The 9,600-nt window shown below is 36.7% G+C and overlaps 1 protein-coding gene across 4 annotated transcripts in view; it reads right to left on the bottom strand.

The window, feature by feature from the left end:
- The window catches only part of SYT14 (synaptotagmin 14), a 169,962-nt gene that overhangs the window by 54,781 nt on the left and 105,581 nt on the right, over positions 1-9,600 (bottom strand). The gene's annotated exons all lie outside the window — the stretch shown is intronic.

Here is a 9,600-nt window from a genome sequence, read left to right as displayed (position 1 = left end):
TATCCTTTATTATGAAAACTTTCTATTTCATGACCTGTGCTTCCTTCACTTGGGCACTTGTTATATGAGCATCTTGGACTGTTGCTGCAGTGGGAAAATTCACATTTACTGTCCCCAATTTCTGAGGGTGTACATGAGAGATGGGGAGAACCACTGTCATCCTGATATGGTGGTGGCTGCAATTCATCCAGTGGGGGTGTTCTTCTCATTCTCTGAATGCAGTTTCCTGATAATGATTAAGAATCTGGTCACTGTTTCCAATTAGCCTCAACATGCAGTACAGTCCACAATAATTGTAAATAACTTAAAAATGTTAAATGGATTAAAAATGTGTGGCAATGTAACTATTAGATTTACTAATGAGTTTTCTTTCCTAGTTCAGATGCAGAAATAAACTAATCTGGTTTCCCACTCCTCTCCTACTGGACAATAAGATCAGGAAAAATAAAAGTCATAAACTAAGATAGATCCTGTTATATACTATAAAAATAAGAGTGATAAATATTAGTGAAATGACATATTTATTTAGTTTTTCCTTTTAAAACAATACTGAAGCATACATACTGCATCTGCTCCCTTAGATCTGTGGCCTCTTTAGTCCCAATAGGTAAAAATACAGTAGGTAAAACAAACATAAAAACTTTATTTTCTTAAATTACTGAGATGAACTTATACTAACATTCAGCTTAACAGTGTCAGAAACTATTTTCCACATCTATGTTAGAACCCGAATCCTAAAATGAAGTGCATTGTGAATCAAGGCCTACTCCCCATCGATCAGCAAAGGCTGAAGGCTGCATTCCATCTGATTCCAACTCCATTATCAGGAGGTCACTCCCTGCCTCATTCTATTCTACGTCTGTACTCCTTCTGAAGTATGGCTCCCCCTTGTCTGCAGCAGGCATCTCCACCTCCAGCAGTTAATTTGAAACCACATTTTCTTTCACTCTTAAATTATCCTTTTAGTGTTTTTCTCAATGACTGAGAAGAAACATGTCTATGAATAGGACAGAGGTCGGAGCATGAGGGGGATGTAAGGAAATAGAGTTCAGTATACAATTTAAGAATAGCTAAGTCTTTGTAGATGAATCCTGAATGCCATACCAGATATTAAATTTAAACAGTGCTCAGTTTTTCTTTTAATGGACAATGAATCTTTCTCAAAAGAGGGACCCTGAAAAAAGATAGCTTATATTATAATTCTTATAATGGAGTTTAGTTAAAATGTTCAATAGGTCTTCTGTTCTTCCTCAGATAGAAAACTTAACACAAGAACTATAAAACTCATTTTAAAATGATTACAACACCTGGTTCAAATGAAAAATGTTAATTTGTAGGAACAGCACAAATTTGCATATTTGCTCAGAAGTCCTAATTCTGAAAAAAGGAAAATTAAATGTCTTACCTAGTGAGTCTAACATACAGTTTATAAAACATATGCAAAAAATAGAAGTTACTGAAATCATATAGTGAAAGCTGCACTTGAAAAGAGAAGACAGGTTAAATATCCTACAGGTAACAGCCAATAAAAAACAATATCCCAGATTTCAGAGTGGAGCTTCCAGGAAAGCTTTTGTTTTCTGATAAACGCAGGCAGACTGATCTGGGATGCTCCTTTTGTCCACTGGCCTTTTCCTATCCTCCTGCCTGGAGGTGCAGCAGCCATCCTGTAACCATGAAATGACAAGCGTGGAAATGAGAGCTAAGGATGGAAAAGCAGAAAAACAAAGCATCTGGGCATCTGAAATATCAGTAGGTCCCTAGTTCCTTGGTGCCTGAGACAAATCCCTATTTGTTAGAAACAAAACAAAACAAAAAACCTCCAAAACAAACAAACAAAAACCCAGCAACAAAAAACTGATAGTTGGATTTCTGTTGTTTCCAAATATATTCTCTACTGGTAATTTTTAAATCATTAAACCGGTCTTGGTTTAATACCCTTGAATCCCTTCCCTTAAGATCGTATATTTAATCATCTATTGAATTATAAATTAAATGAGAATATTTACTGTTAATAAAACATGAAGTTAATAAAAATTTTTCAAATGTAGTGGTTCTAGGAGTCAGCATACCATCATTTCCTTTACTTTTATTTTATTTCTTCAAGAGAGGTGATCTTTCCCAGAAGTCTCTCAGGATATTACTCGACAGACAGAACCAGGTCACATGTCTATTTCTAAACCCACTTCTGGTAGGGGGAGTGGGATTAGCATAATTGGCTTAGATTAATCAGAAGCCAACAAATTAAAGCTTGGGATAGAGTCAATTTCACTGTTCATATCTATATGGAAAAGAGTAGATGCCACTCACCAAGAAAAAATGGGAGAAGACTCATAAATAAAATTAGAAATGAAAAAGAAGAGATATTACAACTGATATCCCAAATACAAAGAATCATGAGAGACTACTATGAACAATTAGATGCCAAAAAACTGGACCACCTAGAGGAAATGGATAAATTCCTAGAAACAGACAACCTACTAAGACTGAATCTAGCAGATTTTTTGAACCTAAGACCTGAGACCATAAAACTCCTAGAATAAAACACAGGGGGTAAACTCCCTGACATTGACCTTGACAATGATATTTTGGATTTAACAACAAAAGCAAGGGCAACAAAAGCAAAAATCAGTAAGTAAAACTATACTGAATTAAAAAACTTCTCTACAGCAAAGGAAATCAACAAAATGAAAAGACAACCCCTCCGATGGGAGAAAATATTTGCAAATCATATATCAGATAACGGGTTAATGTGCAAAACATATAAACAACTCATATAACTCAAAAGCAAAGAAAACAATCTGATTTAAAAATTTAGAGGAACTAAATAGACATTTCTCCCAAGAAGACATCCAAATGGGCAATATGTACATGAAAAGGTGCTCAACATCACTAATCATCAGGAAATGCAAATCAAAACCACAGTGAGATATCGTCTCAGACCTGTTAGAATGACTATTAACAAAAAGACAAGAGATCATAAGTGCTGATTGGGATGTGGAGAAAAGAGAACACTTGTGCACTGTTGGTGGGAATGTAAACTGGTGAAGCCACTATGAAAACAGTATGGAGGTTCCTCTAAAAACAGGACTACCATATGATCCAGCAATTCCACTTGTATATTTATCTGAAGGCGAAAAAACATCACTACATTGAAAACACATCTGTACTTTCATGTTCACTGCAGCATTATTTATAATAGCCAAAACATAGAAACAGCCTAAGTGTCCACTGACAGATGAATGGACAAAGAAAATGTGATACAGGTACACACACACACACATCAGATATATTATTCAGCCATAAGAAACTAATCCTGCCACTTGTGACAACACAGTTGGACCTTGAAGGCATTATGCTAAGCAAAATAAGTCAGAGAGAAAAATATAAATACTATATGATGTCACTTATATGTGGAATCTAAAACAACTGAACTCATAGATAGCAGAGGTGGGGTGGGGGGATAGGAGAAATGGGTGAAGGTTGTCAAAAAGTATAAACTTCTAGATAAACAAGTCCTGGGAATGTAATGTATATAGCACAGTGGCCAGAGTTAACTAAATTGTATTGTATATTTGAAAGTTGCTAAGAGGCATCTTAAAAGTTCTTATTAGAAAAATATATATAACTATGTGAGGTGACTGATATTAACTAAACTTACTGTGGTAAACATTTTGCAGTACATACATGTATCAAATAATTATGTTGTATACTTTGTTGCATGCCAATTATACCTCAATAAAACTGGAAAAAGAAAAGTAAAAAATAAATACACATGAATCAAAAGCAAAAATAAATAAATAAAGTAGATGCCTAAAGCATATAGGGTCCAGGAAAGAGGAGCATAAAAGATGTTGGCTAGAAAAACCAACATGATCAAGTTCCCGCCTTTTTTATCCTTCAGTCGGGTAATCTGATTTGTTTTCACCTTTATTAAAATACCTTCTCTTTCTGTGACTCTTTTCCCTTTTCTCGACTTCCTTTTGATGTGGGATCAGCACAATATAATTTCTGTCTGGTAATGTTACACCTTACTCCTTCGGTTTACTTTTCCCTGTCTAGTTGCCTGCCAACTGGAGTGTTTACACAGCTGAGCCACAGTTTAGATTCAGTGTAACTGCTCCAGAGACTAAGGTACAATTTACTCAAAACAGGGTAGTGACATTTAAAGATGCTAAGTAGGCTCCATAGGTAGACCTCACTACTGTTTCTGGATTTGAGAGAAACAATTTTAAAGCTGCAAATTGAAATATGTAAATTATTTGGAATATAAAACTATGTATTATATACAGCAATATAAGTTATAAATTATATCATTATAATTATATAAATCCTCAAAGTTCTGAAAATACCTTTTCTTCTGTACAAATGTATGTCGAATAGAAATTCCATTAAAATGATACAATTAAGAAGATTTCACCTTTTTAAAAACTTTTGAAATAATCTTTTTTTCTCTGACTTCTTCATATCGTCTACATAGTGTAATAACTAAGAATTGGCTTAAATTTAGCTGAAATTGGAAAAATTTTAAGATAATTGTTTTACAAAGTAACAATTTATAATATAGTTGTTAAATTACACTGTAAACATCAAACCTTAAGAAGAAATTTCTAGTGGGATGATCAAACACCAAAATGATGATGCCCTACTATTACTTTATCTTTTGTTTTACAATGTAATTTCATACCCTATTTTACAGAAATGATATATCCATAAAAAGGTTCATGCATGTATATATTTTAAGTATTTTAATCTACCATTTGCGTATTGCAGAGCACCTACAAAGCAAGACAAAGTGCCTTCTAACCGTGGGAAAAGTAGGATGCATGGATATCTGGAATACAACCTATAATTCTTAACATTATGTTTTAAGACAGTGGTTTTTAAAGTTTGAGAACTGAAGCTCTAAAATGGTGGCGAATATACATCTGTAGAATTCCCTGTTCAAGTGCCTGTGGAAATTTGCCAAAATTGATTTGATAGTGCATAATAAAGGCTCAACACATTTCACAAAACTGGAATGTAAAAAGGATGTTATCTGACCACAGTAGAATTAAACTAGAAATCGGGAACAAAAATAGAAATTAAAAAATCTATAAAAATCTAAATAAAATAACAAGAAACTAAAATATACTTCAAATAACCGGTGGATCAATGAAAAAAATCACAAGAGAAAACTAGGAGAAATGAAATAATAAAGAGCAGAAGTCAAACAGAAAACAGGCATATGACAGAGAGAACCAGCAAACCAAGATAAAATCTGCTGAGAACACTAACAAATTGGTAAACTACTGGAAGAGACTAATCAGGAAGAAAGATGGCATAAATTATTAATATCAGGAATAAAACAGAAGAGTTAATTTGCAAATCCTTCAGACATTAAAAGGACAGCAAGCTTCTCCTTTGTTCTTCCTTTTGAAAATTTCAATCCTACAGCTCTTCAGTGGGCAGAGGGAGACGGTGGCCTGCACTGGTGGTAGCATGACAAGCTGCCGTGGCCCAGAGCCATGGCAGAGACCGAGAGGGATAAGGATGTCCACTAGTGTGCTATTTTGGTGACCAAAAGAGATGAAAAGCTATCCAAGTCAATATGGGGGCAGCACGGCACGCAGCGTCAGAGCCCAAGTGTGGTAAGGAGGGCCTTCATTCAGGGAGCAGCCAGAAGTGAGGTGCCAGAGCTCGAGCAGGGTAAAGGGGCATCCACACATGGGCAGCCGACATAGCATGTTGGAGCCAAGCTGGGTGAGAAAGCCCAGCAGGGGGCAAGAGAGCTCCAACAGGGTGAGGAGCATGTCTACCTTGTACGAGAGTCACAGCCATGTAGCATCAGAGCCATGGAAGGGGCCTGGTGTGCACCGCCAGAGCCCAGGAAGGCCGAGGAGGGCCTCCATACAGAGGTGTACCTGGTGAAGGAGGCAGGCATCCACACAGACAAGTGGCCTGATGTAGGAAAACCAGAGCCTACACAAGCTGGGAAGGGGATCCCCATATGAGGGTAACCTAGAATGTGGCGTCAGACCCCGAGCAGGCAATCTGAGCTTAGGTATAGTGATGAGAACATCCAGTGTGGGTCGAGCTAGACTGGACTGTCAGACCCATGCTCTGAGGGTCCTGAGGACATGCATGAGTGGGAAAGTCTGCATGGAATTTGAGAACCCAAATGGAGTGGGAGACATGCATACAGAGAGAGGGGGACTGATCAAATAATATTAAGGTTCATGAAAGCCAGCGTGCAGTGCTGGAGAATGAAGTTATAATTACGGAAAGGGGAAAAACTAGAACAAACTCTGTGGTGTTGTTAGAACTGAAGGTATCAGTGTGAACTCAGTTTTTAAATAATAGATAGAAGTACATATTCATATATGTGTGTACACAGACACACACCCATTTGAGAGCATCCTAGCTCTGTCCACTGGGAGGGTTTAAGAACAAAATACCTCAACAGCAGTGAGCATATCCAGTGCCCATTCCTTGGCTTCTAAATCTGTTCTTCACTAAAAGAATGAGAACTCCACGAAGAAATGGCTAATTCCAGGGTTGGAAAAGGGAAAGTACAAGACAAATTCAGAAAAGCCTATTGTGTCGAGAGTAAGGACATGTGCAAAGAATGACGGGAATATGTCAAAAGGACAAAGAAGCCGGCTTGAACGGTTAGCATTGACCAAATCCCACCACCAATCTGAGCTTCCAAATAAATAATTATGGTAACTGATAAGAACGCATTCAGGAAAAAGAGGAAACCATGAGTCCATTTAGATACAAATAAATACATGAATAAATTGAAAGAATCTTAAGGGACAGGTTACGTACACAGTTACAAAGGACCTTCTGATGAAGTACTTATTAATTACCAAGAGTAACTTCCCAGTGGAGAAGCCTAGTAGATACCTCCTTCATGAAGAGATAAAAGTAAACATTATAAGTAATGGGACAAATCAAAATTGTGCATCATCTGATAACATGCAATGAGAGGAATACAGCAGCACTTCTGTGGTATTCTAGCTAAAGGAGCATAACCTGAATCCGACCAGAAGAAATATCAAACTCAAATATCCCCAAAAGAACCTGGTTTGTAATCTTCAAAGTGAAATGACCGAAGAACTGCTCTAGACTGAAGGAGATTAAAGAGACATGACAAACATGTGTAAAGCATGATTTTGAACGAGACTCTTTTGCTATAAGGAACATTATTAGGAAAACTGTTGACCATGAATAGGTTCTGAGGATTAAATGGTAATAATATATCAATGTTAACATTTTAATTTTGATGGTTGTATTGTGGTTAAGAGAATATTTCTGTTTAAAGAAAATACACTAAAGCATCTGAGGGTGATGAAGCAGCAGGTCAGCGGGCAGCTTAACCTCAAACGGCTAAAGAGGTTAAAAAGGACATTGTATTGTTGTTCCAACTTTTGTTAATTTTGTGCATGGTTTTAAAATACATCTCCATAAAAAAGACATCTTAATACCTTTTGAAAATAGATTTGAAAAGCAAATGACAAATTCCTGGAGAAACACAATCTATCAAAACAAATCCAAGAAGAAACAGGAAAATTACATATTCTTATATCTGTTACAGAAACTGAATTCATATATAAAACCTTCCCAACAAAGCAAATTCCAGGCTCAGATGGTTTCAATGGTGAATTTACCATTTAAGGAAGAAAAAGCACCAGTCTTATACAAAATATTTCAGATAATACAAAAAAGAGGAAACACTTCTGAAATTATTTTAGGAGGCCGGCATAACCTTGACCTCAGGGCCTGATATAATATCCTACAGAAAAAAAATAAGCCAATCTCTCTTGTGAACATATATACAAAAATTCTACATAAAATGTTAGCAAACTAAACCCAGAGTTGTATAAACAGAGTACTACATTACCACTGACTTGGGTTTATACTAGGAATGTGAAGTTATTCTATAAATGCAAGGAGAATTTAACATTAGAAAATTCATCTAATCCACTGTATTGAAAGAATAAAGGTAAAAAGTAATGTGATAATTGTAATGGATTAAAAAAGCGTTTTATAAAATTCATTATCCATTCACGATAAAAATCTCTGCAGAAACTAGAAATAGAGGGCAATTTTCTTTATCCCATAAAGGGTATCTCTGAAAATCCTACAGCAAACATCATATTTAATGGTGAAATAAATGCTGAAAGCTTTACCTCTGAGATAGGGAATAAGACAAGGATGCCTGATATCACCACTTCTACTTAACAATGTGCTGGAGGTCCTAGACAGTGCAATAAGGTGAGAAAAAGAAGATGTAAAAGGATTGGAAAGAAAGAATAAAACATTACTCTCAGATGACGACTGTGATACAGAAATATGAAAATAATTTATTAGAGATAAATTCGAGTGAGTTAGAAGCAAATTTAGCAAGGTCACTAGATATGAGATCAACATCAAAATAAATCAGTTTCTACTACACACATGCAATGAACAATTAGAGGGTGAAATTTAAAAACAATCCCACATATCATAGCATCAGATAACATCAAATACCTAAGAATAAATCTAAGAAATCACCTTGCTGTTATTTTTTTTTTCCAGTTCTTGAGTTTACAGTTAGAATGTAAATTATACAACTGGCAGACCCACTCTTCGCTTTTCTAAGCAGTCAGTGGCTACGTGGTAGAGCAAGGACAGGTAGAAACCACTGAAGCTTCCTTCCTCCAACAAGACATCCCCAGGGAAAAGCAGAGGTTAATCTATCATCAGAGACTTGAGGGCTGCAGGTCTGGTGAATGGCTTCACTAGTTTGGTCACTGAAAAAATTAACAGGCTTGATAAATGATGGCAGATTATCATACACTTAATTATATGACTTCAACTGGAGTTGCCACTCCAGATGGAGTCTTCCTGAGCAAATGAAGACTGCCTTGGTATTTGATACGTAGCTTTAACTTAGCAAATGGTATTTCTTTCAATCCAGAGAATGAAAGTAACAGGTCGTTTCACTGGGTGAGGGCAGCAAACTTCTTGTTCTGTGCCACGATTTGCTCTGCAGAGTCCTTGGCTGCCTCAACATTCCACACTGCATCCCCTTGATCCGGCTGTGTCTGACAGTGAGCTATTAGGACTGGAAGAGTTGAGAGATGAAGTGCCTTGGTAAATATACACGTATGACAGAATTGAGAACACATCTTATGAAAATGCAGGGGCTTGCCTCCTCGACAAAGTTCCTGAGATCCAGCGGTGTGACGGAATACTCCTCCTAACGTCAAAGAGAATGTACTATCCCTTGTCCGCCTCCCACTAAGGAGACAGAATGTCTGGCTGGCCTCTTCGCACTTTGAAAGTAGCACATGCTACATCTGAGTACACAGCTATGATCCATTTAAAAGGTAAAGTGAAAAGCTATTAGCTTCGAGCAGCACCCTGAGTAAGATAAATCTCTCCAGATGATCCAGGATACAATGGAGTAAGCTTTACACTTGACCTTTAAGAGCCAGCAAACCAAATGGTCATTTGGTTTGTAGGTCAACATGCTCAGAAGTATTACTGAGACGCTCTGATGACAAAATTGCATTGGAGGCCTCTAGATTTTTTTAATAAGATTTTTTGCTCCTCCAACCACTTTATTAGAAG

This window comes from Pteropus vampyrus, unplaced genomic scaffold, assembly GCF_000151845.1.
Source record: "Pteropus vampyrus isolate Shadow unplaced genomic scaffold, Pvam_2.0 Scaffold207, whole genome shotgun sequence".
NCBI lineage: Eukaryota > Metazoa > Chordata > Mammalia > Chiroptera > Pteropodidae > Pteropus > Pteropus vampyrus.
This window is presented reverse-complemented; position numbering and strand designations above follow the sequence as displayed.